We start from the raw sequence: 16,421 nt of genomic DNA on the forward strand, positions 1-16,421 counted from the left end.
GTGGGCAGCCGAGTTGGGATTGGCAGAGAAGGACTATAAAGGAGGAGAGAAACGGCATGCACCGGGAACATCTATGGGGAACATCTAAGGGAACCCGTGCAGCCCCCAGAGAGCCGGCCGGCGGTGTGCCGCTCCCCTGCGGAAGTGGGGAATGTGGCCAGGGGGAACTGCCCTTCCACGGAGGTGGAAGGGATAGTAGCCAACCCGGGAAGAACCAGCAGCAAACCCGGGGAGGGCCGAGCAGACGAAAGAACAGCGCAGGGTCCTGTGTTGCTCCTCCACGAAGAGGGGGAGCGACAATCAGTATTTGTAGCGCCAAATCCATGTAAAATAATTTTCCAGATATGACAGTCACATAAATAAAAAGTCATTATCTACTCACTGTAAGTATCTCCTTTACTAAGAAAGTAGAGTTGCTCTATACAATAATGAATTAATCGAAACCTAAGAGAAACGTGAGCAAAGGCTAACAGACATATCTATGGCATTAAATTATTGTGACCACTCATCTTCATTATTCTTGTGGGTCATTTTTTTAAATTAAATACATGATAGCTCACGGGATCAATTAAAATTACATCCTGCTCAGTTTCTGATTTCCTGTTTCTCAAATACCAATGATGCTTACTTAGTGAAAGATGCTAAATGCTGTGCTTGTTGGAATTTTTTTTTTTTTTGACAGGTAGAGTTACAGAGAGACAGAGAGAAAGGTCTTCCTTCCATTGGTTCACCCCCCAAATGGTCGCTACCGCTGGCACGACATGTTGATCCGAAGCCAGAAGCCAGGTGCTTCTCCTGGTCTCCCATGGGGTGCAGGGCCCAAGCACTTGGGCCATCCTCCACTGCACTCCCTGGCCACAGCAGAGAGCTGGCCTGGAAGAGGGGCAACCAGGACAGAATCCGGCGCCCCGACCGGGACTAGAACCCGGTGTGCCGGCGCAGCAAGGTGGAGGATTAGCCTAGTGAGCTGCGGCGCCGGCCCAGAAATTATTCTTAAAGAGGACACTATTGTGAAAGAGCAGGATGAAGTCTTGGGATCGCTACATTCCCTTTACTTCCCTTCTGCTTCTCGGGGGGCCTTACACAGGGTAATTAAATACTGAGGGGTGGGCATCTGACCCAAAGGTAGACACTGCTTGGGATACCCACATCCCACCCCGTGGTGCCTGGGTTCAGTTCCCACTTCACTTCCAACCCAGCTTCCAGTGGTCGCAGACAGGCAGGTGATGGCTCAAGCAGTTGGGTCCCTGCTACCCATGTGGGAGACCCAGATGGAGGTCCAGGCTCCTATCTGGCCCTTGGTCCAACCCTGGCCATTGGAGGCATTTGGGCAATGAACCGTCAGATAAAACTCACTCTGTGTGTGTGTGGGGGGGGGGGGTGTCTGCCTTTCAAATAAAATGAACATAAAGTTTTAGAATATTGGCCTGGCTGCTGTTGTCTGGCATCACTAAAACCTCCCTCCTATTGTCTTAACGCACAGAAACTAAGGGGTCCTAGGTCGGCAGTGTTGTGTTTCCCAGGAAGATGGACTTTCCCAAAGGCTTATCTGCTGTTCATGCTTTGCCTGAGAGGGGAGGTTGTTAAATTTAAAGACTAAACTGGGGGAACTAAAGTATTCTCAGCCAAGATTCCCCACCTGAACACAGAAAATGACTTGGCTATTTTCTCATTCCTCCCAGGAACGGGAGAACGTGCATCACTGTTGCAAGTCTAAATGCACAGGAGCGAAGTTTATTGGTTACATTGAGTCATCTTCAAAAAGTTCATGGAAAAGTCCTATTCATATTAGGAAAAAGGCATGCATGGCTTGCAAAATTTGTCTACCCCAAAATAAACTTACCTTGGAATTCCATCTTCCATGAGCTCTGTGAAGTATCCTCCCACGATGGATTCCTTATTACTCAGCTTTCTGTTCCTTTAACTACAGTACCTGAGGGGAGCTTCTTGGGAATGGAAACCTTACTGTGCCACACAGTTTGGAGGTTCACAGCCCAGACGGAGGGGCCAGTTAGTCTGATGGAGGCGGACCATGGCAGAGGAACAGTCACACGGTGAGCCAGGAAGCAGAGAAGCCAGGCTGAATTGGCATTATATAACCAACTCTCAGGGCCAGCTCTGTGGCATAGCAGGTTAAGTCTCTACCTGCAGCACTGGCATCCCATATGGTTGTTGGTTCGAGTCCCAGCTTCTCCACTTCCAATCCAGCTCCCTGCTAATGTGCCTTGGAAAGCAGTGGAAAATAGCCCAAGTGCTTGGGCCCCTGCACCCATATGGGAGACCTGGAAGAAGCTCCTGGCTCCTGACTTCGGGTCAGCCCAGCTCTGGCCATTGTGGCCATTTGGAGAATGAACCAACAGATGGAAAACCTCTCTCTCTTCTCCTCTCTGTAACTCTGCCTCTCAAACAAATCTTTAAAAACAAATAAATAATAAATAACCAACTCTCTCAGAAGAGCTAGCTGCTGAGAGCGAGCCCCTGGCAACCTGAAGACTCCCCACTGGCCACACCTCCTGGCTGCCATAATTAGATCATCCACCCTAATCCATCAACTATTAACATTAATCCAGTAACTGTTCATTTAAGATGATGGGGTTTAAATGTCTGCGTGAGTTCGGAGAGCTGAATCCTATTTAATTCAAAACAGATTCCTTAGGACACTGAGACTATATTCTCCCCTAACCCATCAACAAAGACTTAGAGGTACAGTTAAGTATCATTCCTTACATAGTTCATGGTTACTCGATGTAAGCAACTTTGATCATTTCTATTATCATAAAATCTATTAAAAATAAAGAGATTCCTTTGCTCTTATCTAACTTAAACTTACTTAGCAATGAAAGCAGCAATGTCACCTCAAATCTTTGATGGAACAAGAACAAGGGAGCTAGTTAATTAAAAGAAGAGCCATATAGTATGTTCATGAATATTCAATTAATTGGCACTGCTTAAGAAGTCCCAACTTGCTTTCAAGGGCTATAGGTTTTATTCCTAGCAATGTATTAATAGACAAAGTAACTTTCTAAATGTTTCAACTTCACACTCCAGTGAAAAATATAAGTAACCCGAGTGCCACCTTTCTCACTGGGCATCCCTAGGACTGTTAGGACTAAAGGGAATCAGTAAGCATTTGTTTCTAACAGGGTTTCTTATATATATAAATAAGAAACTAGGACTGCAATATTTATTCTTAAAATTTTTTTTAAATTTATTTGAAAGGCAAAGGGAGATCTCCCAACCAATGGTTCACATCTCAAATGGCCGTAACAGCTGGGGCTGGGCCTGGCCAAAGCCAGGAGAACAACCAGGTCTCCCAGGTGGGTGCCAGGAGCCCAGCACCTGAGCCCTGGCCATGGCCTTCTCAGAGTCCGCATCAACAAGACGGAATCAGACGCTCCGGGTGGCACACAGGCACCTTAACCTATGTCTTAAGTGTTAGGCTAAACAATTGCTCTATAATATTTTTTCTTATTGAGCTATTACATCCATCTTCCCTGGCCAGAACACATGAAAGTTAGTTCCAAAAGGAAAAAAGAACATAGAAAAGCAACATATGAAAAAAATCAAGTAGACAATAGAAAAGAAATACGTGAACAAATAACACAGTGAAGCCAAAACATACTAGATATCCATTAATGTATTTCAACCATCCACACAGCGCCCTAAAAATGTTTAATATTTCCACTGAGAAAGCGTGAGTGAGTGAGTGAGTGAGTGTGTGTGTGTGTGTGTAGGGTCCAACCACGAGCATGTTTTGGACAATTATGTGTGAAATCCTCATCACAACCATTTTCACTGAACAACCTTAGTACGAGTGGAGGATTTTCTGAAACTGAAATTGCTATTTGCACGATGTGGTGCATCGAAGCAATCCAAGGCTTTCATCCCACTTCACCGGAAATGAACACCCACCATATTAACGTTCTCCAGGCACTTACGTGCTGTGAAATTATGCCCCTCAATTACAAATTCTTCCAGCCTCCTCTCTCCTGGCTTCTCGATTTTCAAGTCTCATTTCAAATACTCCACAAAATATTTGGCCTCCCTTGGCATAAAAGAAGCAAACCTCCATTTCATCTTTTCCCCACCTTTATATGGCGATAATAACACTTGCCTCTCTCTCATAAAGATACTGCAAGGCATAACATTCTGTAGAGCACTTTAGAAACCATGGATGGCAGGACTAATGGAAATAAGAGGTGTATTGTCATCTATTCTTCCTGCTCCTCTCAAGGTGGCCATTTTCTTTGTTGTTTATTTTGTTTGTTTGGATATTAAGAAGAAATATTGTTTTGCTATTGAATGCTAAAGCTGAAGTTTAGTTCCTTCAACTTTTTCCACTTCCTTCTTTGTAATGCTGTCTAGTTTTGCTACCACAGAATCTTTGATTGCTTCTAAGGACCAACTCAAGTACGATGTGCTTCGTAGCTAGAACATCTGGGTGTGATCTGCCCGTACAACCAAGGAGCCTCTCAAGATCAAATTGACACTGGAAGGTTTTGTGGGGCATCGGGGACCCAACCCCACCCTGGGCCGCTGTAGACCTGTGGACTTACACTCTCTACCCACCCGCCACTCGTGTGTTTATACTCATTGGACAGATTTCTCTCGTTAAAAGGAAGATAGTGTGTCTGTCCAAAAATGTACCTTGTACTGTGCTTAAGATCAACAATTTCAAGTCATTAAAAGTCAGTTATGTACTTCCGAGCATGGGTTTGTTACAGAAATCTCTGGAGCCAAACCAGCCTGGGCCTCGAGGTGCTGCCGCCCAACTTTTCAAAGCCACAGTACACCCAGGGTTGAGCATGGGCCGACAAGGTCCCAGGGTCACCCAGGTTGTCTGGCGGTACCTGGGCCAGATGCTGACGGCACTGCTCACTGGAGCAGCCACTGGAGGAGTCCCATTATTGGAAATAAAGACCAAGCCCCTTTTTCCGTCTACCATGGCACCATTTCTTTCAAAAGCTGCTCCTAAGTACACACTCAAAGCAGCAATTCAAAGAGAGGAGGACAACAAGTACCCAGGACTGCCCAACCAGCTAGCTACTGGAGACGCCCTGGAGCTGGACAGACACAGGTTCCTGTCCAGGCTGGGCAGCTGGCTGGGTTACATCAACTGGCTTGCTTAACCTCTCCTTATCCTTAAAAAAAATCCCCTCGGAAAATTGTGAATATTGGGATGAGCATTATGGCACGGTGGGTTAAAGTTCACCTGTGACACCAGCATCCCACAGGCACGCTGGTTCCTGTCCTGGCTGCTCCACTTCGATTCTAGCTCCATGCTAATGTACCTGGGAAAACAGCAGAGGGTGACCCCTGCCACCTACCTGGGAGACCTGGAGGAGTTCTAGGCTCTGGATTTTGGCCTGGCCCACATGAAGAGTGAACCAGAAGATTGATCGATCTCTCTCTCTCTCTCTATTTCTGTCTTTTCAAAGAAGTAAATCTTTTTTTTCTTAAAAGAAGACAATTGTGAAGATAGACTACTGTAAATAATACTAACACATGCCTGAGCCAAGGAGAAGTTCAGAGAAACGTGTTATTGGTGGAAACACAATGAAAATTTGTGAAAATGAACAACTGAAGGGTAACCTTCACAGAGATGAAAACAGCACTGCAAGCAGCCCCAGGGGGCTTCATACACTGAGCTACGGGGAGCATTTCCACCGAGGTGGCAGGAAACGACAGCTCTCCCGTCCCCACCTCACCCTTAATTGAGATCAGAGGATAAAACCTCTGACAAAAGAATTAAAAATCAGAGTAAAACCACTGAACTCGCATAAAATTACTTCCAATTTTCTTACAGTGTTGCCGTTTAGGAAAAAAAAGAAGTCTACATATCACAAGTCCTCCGATGGTCTCGCCAGGGTTAATAAAGCAGGAGGAAGTGCCAGGAGGCAGAAGCTTCATGTAATTCTAAAATTCCCACATCTCAGGACAGCCAACTGGTACAGTGGTCACAATGCTGCTTGGGACATTGGCACCCATGTCGGAGCGCCTGGGTTAGAATCCCGGCTCCACTTCCGACTCCAGCTTCCTGCCAATGCACACTCCAGCAGGAGGCAGCTCAAGCTACTTGGGTGCCATGTCCTATTACTGCAGGTTCAATGGAGGATGTAGGGCTAAGTGATACCCCCTTATACTGGGGCAGTGTTTTCTTCCAGAATTCTGGGAAAAGGAGCAGTTCCCAGACACAGGTAAAAGGATGCACTGAATATCTGCCTCCTCTACTGAGGCTCTCTTTAAAAAAAAAAAAAAAAAAAAAAGGAGGAACAGCAAAGACTGTATTTTAGACACAAACAGTCTTTCAGGCAGCTCAGAAACACGTGATCACAATGTCAGAAAATAAGATCACAGACCACAGTGGATGCAGATCTCAACTTCTCTTCCCTCTAAACTGCTTCCAGAACAAAGTCACAAGTGACATCTTAGAGAAGTTACAGGCACACAGAGAGAGGTAATACAAGACTGCCAGGTAGGAATTGTTAGTGAAATCCCATCACGAGAGGGCTCTGCAGGATGAACCGTGGCAGACTTAACGTGGCAACAGAGATTGAAAGCGTATTTGAAGTGACAATTCCTAATCAGTCAGAGGAAATGAAAGCTCGCCAGGAGAGAAAAATTTATAAAGTCTTTCGGTTCGTCTCCACCTAATACAAGTGATTATTACAAGTCCAAACAGAAGCATTAACAACATGAATTCCTAAGATCATAGTAATATAACTGATTGCAGAATGAGATTGGGCAAATAAATGGGACGAAGTAGTCCAGAACTGCTTGTCTTTTTTTTTTTCCTATAAGCAGGTAACTGACCATGTGGGCATTTTGAAGGAGTTCAATGCTTTAAGAAGGTTCAAGTCAGTATTACCTGAGGTTTTCCTTCCTCTTATATTCTTAGTAAGTTGTTAAGCTTCAAGAAGTCAGAGGTAGAAAAACAATTATTTGCCGAGTAGACTATAAATAACGAGGATATTCTGGGCCAACTAGTTTTTCTTTTTCTTTTTGAATATGCATATAATGGGAAGAAGTTAAGAAAAAGAAGAATTTTAGGCCAATTATAAAAACCACCTCATTTAGCCTAAAAAATCTGTTGTACAATTTGATATTTGGAAAGTACTTGAAGATAAACTCAATTTTTAAAGTTTCTGTCGAAACCAAGACAGCATTCACAGGTGTATGTTTTCTGTTGTGCTTTTTTATAGTCAGAATGGGTGTGTCCCTCCCCCCACACACACACACACCACCTACCCCGGCCCCAGCCCCAAATTCATACACTGGAATCCTAACCCCAAAGGCGCGGTGTGAGAAGTGGGGTGTTTGGTGTATGATGCAATATTGGGGGGAAGGATCATGGCTGGAATTAGTGCCTTTACATAGAGACATCAGAGAGCTTGCCACACCCTCTACCTCACCCAGACAGAGCGCAGGAGTCCTCTACGGAGCCAGAAAATGGGCTCTCGCTAGACTCACTCTGCTGGGGTCTTCATCTTGGACCTGCCCACTTCCACAACCATGAGACACTCATGTCTGTTCTTGATTGGGTTCCCAGAGCATGGTGTCCCCCTATAGCAGCCCAATGAACTAAAGCGTGCTTAAATCTGGAAAGATATTTTAATCCTCTTAAATGCTACCTCTCATTGAATGAATCAAACAGCTCTTATGCAAATTTGTTACCTTAGATTTTCTACAAAAATCTAGAAATCTGTTCTTTTGGTATTCCTTGAATAGATTCTAAATGGTAATGTTCTCTTGTCCCTTGTCGCCAGCACTTTGAGTCGTGCGTTGTTTGGGTGGACAGACTATCACAAGGTCTTTGTAGCTGTAACTGTATCTTTCACATCTTGGTATCACCCAGACCATCTAAAACAATCGAGTACTTCATATTCATTGGCTTGGCTTGAAGAAGATGTCTATAAAGGACTTGAAATGTTCCATGTCCACTTCTATTTTCAGAATCACACATCAATCTCTAGAGAAAAAAAAAAAGAAAAAATCAATCCTGCTGTTAAACCCTAGGAAACATGGTTTTCAGGGCCTCCAAAGGGAATCCTAATGTTCAAAGTTATTTATAGGATATGAATTTTATCATTTCATTATAAAATTAGAAAATATTAGATGTAATAGAAAAAAATATAAAAGGATTTTTATCCTTCAGTTTTACTCAAAAAGATGCCAACAGCATTGGCTTTATCATTATAAGATGTTTAATAATGTACGTCATAAGCTTTCTTTCTATAGACTATGAGGGAGAGACCAATCAATGAGATAATTGTTGAAGAAAAGTTGGGAAATATTCACCAATCTAGAGGATAGGAGCAACTATTACGAACAACATTTTGGGAGCTGACATTGTGGCGCGCATATGAGTGCTGATCTGAGTACTCGATGCTCCACTTCCAATCCTGCTAATGTGGCTGAGAAGGCAGAAGATGGCACAAGTGCCCGGGCCCCTGCACCCATGAGGGAGACTCTGATGAAGTCCCAGGCTCCTGGCTTCCGCTTGATCTGGGCGAGCCCTGACTACTGCGGCAATTGAGGGAGTGAACCACTGGATGGAAAATGGATCAATCTCAGTCTCTCCCTCTCTGTAACTTTACCTTTCAAATAAATCTTTTTAAAAAAATTGTTGTGGAGCTGGCATTGCAGCCTAACAGGTTAAAACCTTGTCCTGCAGCACCAATATCCCCTGTGGGTGCTGGTTCAAGTCCTCACTGCTCCAATTCCAATCCAGCTCCCTGCTAATGTGCCTGGGAAAGTGGTGGAGGGTGGACCAAGTCCTTGGGCCCACATCAGAGACCCAGAACAAGCTCCTGGCTCCTGGCTTCAGATCAGCTCAGCTCCGGACATTGTGTCCATTTGGGGAGTGAACCAGCAGATGGAAGACCTCTCTGTCTCTGCCTCTTTGTAATTCTTTAAAATAAGTAAAATAAATCTTCTTAAATTATTTTTGGGGCTAGCGCCATGGCCAACAGGTAAAGCCACCACCTGGGATGCCAGCATCCCATATGGGTGCCAGTTCAAGTCCTGGCTGCTCCACTTCTGATCATTACCTGCTAATGGCCTGTGAACAGCAGTGGAAGATGGCCCAAGTCCTTGGGTTCCTGCATCCACTTGGGAGACCCAGATGAAGCTCCTGGCTCCTGGCTTCAGCCTGGTCTAGCCCTGGCTGTTGCAGCCATTTAGGGAGTGAACCAGTGGATGGAAGCTCTCTCTCTCCCTCTCTCTGTAACTATTTCAAATACATAAATATTTAAAAATTTAAAAAATAAATAGCACTGGGGCCAGGGCTGTAGGCATGGCAGACAGAGCCACCACCTGAGACACTGGCATCCCATGTGAGTGCCAGTTCAAGTCCCTACTGCTTCACTTACAATCCAGCTCCCTGCTGATGCACTTGGGAAGGCAGCGGAGAATGGCCCAAGTGCTCAGGCCCCTACACCCACATGAGAGACCCAGAAGAAGCTCCTGGCTTCAGCCTGGCCTAGTCCTGGCCATTTGGGGAGTGAACCAGTGGATGGAAGGTCTCTGTCTCTCCCCCATCTCACCCCACCTCTCTGTAACTCTGCCTTTCAAGTAAAAACAAATAAATCTTTTTTGTTAAAAAAAAAATAGCATTTTAACGCCTAACAGGAGACATTAAAGCTCAATATACAAAGGTAACTCCTCTTTAATACAGGATTTTTAGTATAACACCTTTTAACTCAGGAACTATGTGCCTCAAAGTAAATGGAATTGAGGTCCAAAGAGATTTGAAGTCCCCAAAATATTAAGGCACCCACTGACTCTAAGTTACTAAACTTCTGGCAATCTGTCTCTTTCCTGACATCTGATTAAAGTTTATCCTGTATTAATTATTGTTTGGAGCATGGGCTCCAAGTTTTGCCAAGCTTACCAGCTCTAAACGCCTACAAATATGCTTTGCTATGAATTACTGGCACTGTTGCTGTTGCTATTCAGCATAATCAAACATTTGTAAGCATGCTGTCTTTTCAATCTGTTCAGTTGATGCACTTTACCTGATCTTTCATTAAAGCAATCAAAACACTTGCTGTGTCGCATCTAATGAATGTTGCATGTATGATTAAGTGCTTTCATTCATATTGCAAGTTTGATTTAATGTAATCTGCCTTTCAGACAGCCATTAGCCTAGCTCCTACGTGAATTCGATTAATTGGCTGAATTCTTCCAGATGTCCATTAAGCATTACAGGAATTTCTATGTAGAAACAGCAGGGACCGTCTAGCACAGAACCAAACAATGAAATGTTATATTGCTGTCATGACTTACAAAAAGCTGGATTCATTTTCATTAATAAAACATCTGTACTCCTGCACAGCTATGCATTGAGATGCATTTATTTTGTATGTTTATTTCTCTTATGACTGTAAAAAGAGAGTTAAGCAGGAGCCCATTTGCTGATACATAGACCCCAGGCTTAGCAGATGCAGACTGACAAAACAGCTCTGTTTTAAAGTTTATGGTAGGTCCTCAACGGATGGAAATATACAGACACCTGTTTGAAAGAGAATTGAAGACTAGCTGGATCCACAGCGATAGAAACAAAAGCACTGCAATGGCATTAGAGGCTTATGTCTGAAATGATTTCACTGGCCTGCCTGCACCCAAATCTTTGGGTGTCGTGAAAAGAGGCGTGGCCCTAGCTGGGGCAACCTCTCCTGGCACCTGGAGGAGGCCTGCGCCTCCTTCCACTCCCTGTGTTTTCAGTTTTGCCTGGTTACTTCAAGAGCCTGGATAGGTACACCCTTGTTCAACTCCTAGCTCAGTGCATTTTGCCACTTAATACAAGGGCATTTCAAAAAGTTCATGGAAGATGGAATTGAAAGATAAGAGGACTTTGGTGCATAGAATGTTGAAATCCATGCAGGTTTTTCATAATACCCATTTCCCCCTGAAATTATTAAATAACCCTTGTATGCATGGATTTCAATTTTGGGGTTACCAAAATAAACATTTTTTTGACAGGTAGAGTTACAGACAGTGAGAGAGAGAAAGGTCTTCCTTCTGTTCGTTCACTCCCCAAGTGGCCACCAAGGCTGGAGCTGCACCAATCCAAAGCCAGGAACCAGGTGCTTCTCCTGGTCTCCCATGCAGGTGCAGGACCCAAGCACTTGGGCCATCCTCCACTGCCTTCCCGGGCCACAGCAGAGAGCTGAACTAGAAGAGGAGCAACCAGGACTAGAACCCAGTGCCCATGTGGGATGCCGGCGCCACAGGCGGAGGATTAACCAAGTGAGCCACGGCACCGGCCTCCCACCTTTCTTTAAGATATATTTATTTATTTGAAAGTCAAGCCGGTGGCCATGGCTCAATAGGCTAATCCTCTGCCTTGTGGCGCCGGCACACCAGGTTCTAGTCCCGGTCGGGGTGCCGGCTTCTGTCCTGGTTGCCCCTCTTCCAGGCCAGCTCTCTGCTGTGGCCAGGGAGTGCAGTGGAGGATGGCCCAAGTGCTTGGGCCCTGCACCCCATGGGAGACCAGGAGAAGTACCTGGCTCCTGGCTTCGGATCAGCATGATGCACTGGCCACAGCGCGCCAGCCGTGGCGGCCATTGGAGGGTGAACCAATGGCAAAAAAGGAAGACCTTTCTCTCTGTCTCTGTCACTATCCACTCTGCCTGTCAAAAAAAAAAAAAAAGTCAAAGTGAGAGAGACAGGTCTTCCATCCACTGGTTCACTCCCCAGATGGCCACAACAGCCCAGGCTGGACCAGGCCAAAGCTAGGAGCTTCATCCAGGTCTGCAACGTGGGTGGCAGGGGCCTAAGTACTTTGGCATTGCAGGTAGCAGTTTTACCCACTATGCCACAATGCTGGCCCCTAACCTTATCTTTTAGTTCTATTTCATACAAATGTTTTTAAATTTATTTGGTTTATTCCAGAGAGGAGACAAAGTTCCCTTGCACTGGTTCACTCCCAAATGCCCACGATAGCCAGCATTGAGTTAGGCTAAAGCCAAGACCCACAGACTCAATCCAAGTCTCCCACTTGGGTATCGGGGACTCAAGTACCTGAGCTAGCATCTGCTGCCCCCACCCCCCAGGTGCTTTAGGAAGAAGCTCAAATTGGAAGTGGAGCCAGGACTCTAACCCAGGCACTCCAAAATGGGATGGGGGCATCTCCACGAGGAGATTAAACACCCGCCCCATGTGAACTTCCGGAAGTACCCTCATAAACGCCATTTACCAGTCACATGGAAATTTACCACAATGCATAACTGAAACAAAAGACAAGATTGAAAAGAAGCTAGTCTTAAGAAGGGAAAATTTCATATTCTCTGACATCAAATAGTCACCTTAAAATTGAGACCGTACCACAGCATCTTTTTGGGTCTCTCTTAAAAGAATCTACAAATTGACTTCACCAGTTAAAGATAAAAATCTCTGCTTTTGTCCATAACTTTAGGAAAAAGCTATTTCATAACTATGTATTAACTCTGCTCTCAAGACATATTTCAGGGGATGTGGAGAAAAACTGATTTAAAAGTTTATTTTGATGCAGAAAAACTTTGAATCCATGCATCATTTTTTCATAATATGCATTTTCCATGAATACTCTGAAAGTCCGGTGTGTATGGATTTCAAATTGTTTTTTATTTATTTATTTATTGGACAAGCAGAGTGGACAGTGAGAGAGAGAGAGAGAAAGGTCTTCCCTTGCCGTTGGTTCACCCTCCAATGGCCACCACAGCCGGTGCGCTGCGGCCGGCGCACTGTGCTGATCCGAAGGCAGGAGCCAGGTACTTCTCCTGGTCTCCCATGGGGTGCAGGGCCCAAGCACTTGGGCCATCCTCCACTGCACTCCCTGGCCACAGCAGAGAGCTGGCCTGGAAGAGGGGCAACCGGGACAGAATCCTGCGCCCCTACCGGGACTGGAACCCGGTGTGCCGGCGCTGCAGGCGGAGGATTAGCCTATTGAGCTGCGGCACTGGCTCCAATTTTTTTTTTTTGCATCATAATAACTTCTTTTAATTCAATTTTCCAGGAACTCTCTGGTTTTTCTGTTACTTATTTTATCATTTTTAAGTTTTTAATTAGTTTTTAACAGATTTGCTATAGCTCATACATACAATTCTAAGAATATAATTATATTCCCTTTCTCCTTCCCCCATCCTCCCTGTCCCTTTTAAGTTTTTGAGATAATATATTTTAAATTTGCATTACAGCAAAAAGGCATAATGCTTCAAACAATAAGTTTATCAAGTAAAAAGCATAAAGACCCAAGTTTAGTGGGAATATAGGCAATGGCTATAAACAATTGAAAGGGAAATTTTAAAGTAAATCACACATCACTAAAACTATACTAGCATAACATTTTAACCATTGGTTTCCCAAAGGTATAAAACAAAGTTTTGCAAAACTATAATTGCAGGGCCAGTGCTGTGGCATAGCAGGTAAAGCTGCTGCCTGTAGTGCTGGCATCCCACATGGGCACCGGTCTGAATCCTGGCTGCTCCACTTCCCATCCCGCTCTTTGCAATGGCCTGGGAAAGCAGTGGAAGATGGCCCAAGCCCTTGGGTCCCTGCACCCACATGGGAGACCTGGAAGAAGCTCCTGGCTCCTGGTTTTGGATCGGCCCAGTGCTGGAGGAATGACAGTGCAATTAGCGAGCCTGGGATCAAGAACTTGTCAGACTTAGCCCCGCCATGTCTTTCCTCCCTCGTCTTTCTGATGCCCCTGATCTACTTCCGGCCCTCCATACTCTGAAGTGGTCGGTTGCCCCTGGAGAAAAAGCCTGTAGTTATCTAGTCCCTGCTGGTGCACATGCGTAACTGCCTGATTCGGAAGTGCAGAATGAAGAAGCCCTTTCTTTCCATATGGAACCACATTCTCCAATCTAGGCATCATCTGGAATTAAAGTGATATTTTGCTCTCAAACTGCCTCCTTCTGTTGGTTTGGAACCCAGGCAGGGGACTGGTTGGCTACAGAATCTTCACCAACCCTCTGAAAAAAGCAAACCCTTCAAAAGGGTCCAGGAATAGAACCATGCACGTCATGGAGGCAAAGCAAGAAAGGAGACCAGGAAATCAGGAGGCTGGAGGGGGAAGCCACCAAGGCTTGATGAGGACTTGTGGAAACACGCGGTTGCAGACAGACAGCAGTGTCACCTAGGAAACCGGCCAAGTGCCCGCCCACAGCTTCCCGGGGTGTGCTCTCGCCTCTCGGGCAGGGGAGCTGGTGTATTACTGTGCAAGAGAACCATCTAGAACCAATCTGGAGCCCCCATCCTGCGAGATTCTGGTAACAAACATACAGAGTCTTGGGACTGATGCTGTCTTTTTTGTTTGTTTTTTACACCATGTCTCTTAAGATGTATGTTAATGGTTTAGGAGCATTCTAGATATAGGTATATGCATATGTATTTCAACAAAAAAAGTAAACATTTTAAAAAACAAATCACAGCACCCATAGCTGCTTTACAAAGGTATTAGGGTCATTAGGGTATCAACTATGCTGTTTAAAGTCTGTTTTTTAAAAAGAGTGAAAATGGCACAGAGACCTTGCTGAAATTCTTATTAGAGGCCCATTTTATTATCATGTTGCTGATGTGTCACTCCACTGTGTAATTCCCTTTTCTCCACTGAAAGGGTCAGTCCCTCCTAAATGGATTCATTTCCGCAGCCTCTGCATCCTCCTTCACGGGTTAGGTGGCGTCAATTTCCCATCAGTCATAGATGAGGAAAATGCCTGGGGTCTTCCTTGTAGTCACCAGGTATAGCAAAGACAGAGCCATCATAGTCATCATATCCAAACTCCTGAAAAGTCACAGAGGCTGCAAGAATGGGAAACAGAGGTGTCGCTAATTTTACAGGAAAGCCTGGACACAGCTTCATCTCAACAAATTCTCCAAGTTTGCTCAAGTACATGGAGGGAGCTATTACTTCTAAAACCTGATGCGGTCTTAACGAGATCCCCGCATTATTCTCATGTGAGAAACTTCAAAGCCTCCCTTAGAGAAAGCATATCTGAGGGTCTGCCCTGGGCATAAGCGTTATAGTTCTAGAAATTCCATTTTGTAGCAACACCAAGAGATTTCAGATTGATGTTAACCAAACGCCCCAGGGACTGAACTATGAGGCTGCTTGCTGTATGGCGAGAATGGCAGCTTTAACGACTCTGGAGTCCTTGGTAACGTAGCGAGTACGCTGGCTGGCTGAAGGGAGGTCACGGCAGGAAGCTCCGTGTTAAGCCAAGGTTGCTCAGTCACCTCGAGATCTCAGCTGTGGGAGTTACACTGCCCGACCCTGCTGGCGGCATCCAGGCTGCCTGGCCAGTCCACCCCTGCGGTCGAGGACAGAGTCGCAGAGGGAACGCTCCCCTTCTGCCAAGAGGCAGCTCCCACCCACGTGGGAGACTTGGATTGTGTTCCTGGCTCCCGACTTCAGCCTGGCCTAGCCTGGGCGGGTGGGTGGCATTTGGAGAGTGAACTAGCAAATGGGAGTTTGTTCTCTCTCTCCCTCTCTCTCTCTCTCTCTCTCCCTCTCCCCCCCAACACCTCCATCTGCCTTGCAAATAAAAAAGGGACAGGTATTGTGGCACAGCAGATAAGACCACCTCCTTGGGATGCCCGCATCCCACATCAGAGTGCCTGGTTCAAGTCCTGGCTACTCCATGCTGATCCAGCTTACAGCTATTGCACCGGGGAGGCAGCCGAAGAAAGTGCTTGGGCCCCTACCACCCAGGCGGGGGACCTCGATGGAGTTCCTGGCTCCTAGCTTTGGCCTGGCTTAGCCCTAGTCATGGCATGCATTTAGGGAGCAAACCAACAGATAGAAGATGGCTCTATCATTCTGCCTCTAAAATAAATCTTTAAAAATAAACACATTTTAAAAACACTGCCACACATTAAAAAGTAACCAATTTTATATGTATATATGTGTGTGTGTGTGTGTGTGTGTGTGTGTATAAAAATATGTTATTCATGCATGTGAGTGACTGGTCTCATGTGCTACATGACAATGGTTTTCACTTTTACTTTCAGAGTAAAAGTTTTCACTTTTACCTTCATTCCAAAATCTAGGCTACGTTGCTGTCACCCCCTGCGGATTAACCATACACCTCAACAAAATGCCAGAGCAAAATAAATTGCGTTTGTTACGCTTTGTGATCTCGCTGGTTCCATGTTATCAGAATCTGCTTGGATTCCCCCAGATCAGAAAGGAGCTATCTGCTGGCCCAAGAATTAAAGGGAGAGAAATGGATACGAGGAAACAGCATCTCTTTCAGCATTTGTGATGGACACTCAATCTAAGAACTATCCTTGGTGTGTAAGTGACCGCCAACCACACACCATGTGCCCCCCCAACAAATGTGAGGACAAGTGTTAGCTCCGGAGCTTAAGAAATGGTCACAAATATTGTGAAACTCCCACTAATTAAAAATGCAATGCAGCCAGCTCAGCGCCAG

At 45.3% G+C, this 16,421-nt stretch overlaps 1 long non-coding RNA gene across 1 annotated transcript in view; it reads right to left on the reverse strand.

The window, feature by feature from the left end:
* Window positions 1-7,592: 7,592 nt before the first annotated feature.
* LOC138844627 (uncharacterized) overlaps window positions 7,593-16,421 on the reverse strand; it is a 78,869-nt gene continuing 70,040 nt past the window's right edge. Inside the window, exon 3 of the long non-coding RNA XR_011380752.2 lies at window positions 7,593-7,969. This is a non-coding gene — a long non-coding RNA (uncharacterized LOC138844627). The remainder of the gene's footprint in view (window positions 7,970-16,421) is intronic.

Source organism: Oryctolagus cuniculus, chromosome 12, assembly GCF_051225735.1.
Source record: "Oryctolagus cuniculus isolate XC-2025 breed Fujian yellow rabbit chromosome 12, ASM5122573v1, whole genome shotgun sequence".
In the NCBI taxonomy this organism is placed as follows: domain Eukaryota; kingdom Metazoa; phylum Chordata; class Mammalia; order Lagomorpha; family Leporidae; genus Oryctolagus; species Oryctolagus cuniculus.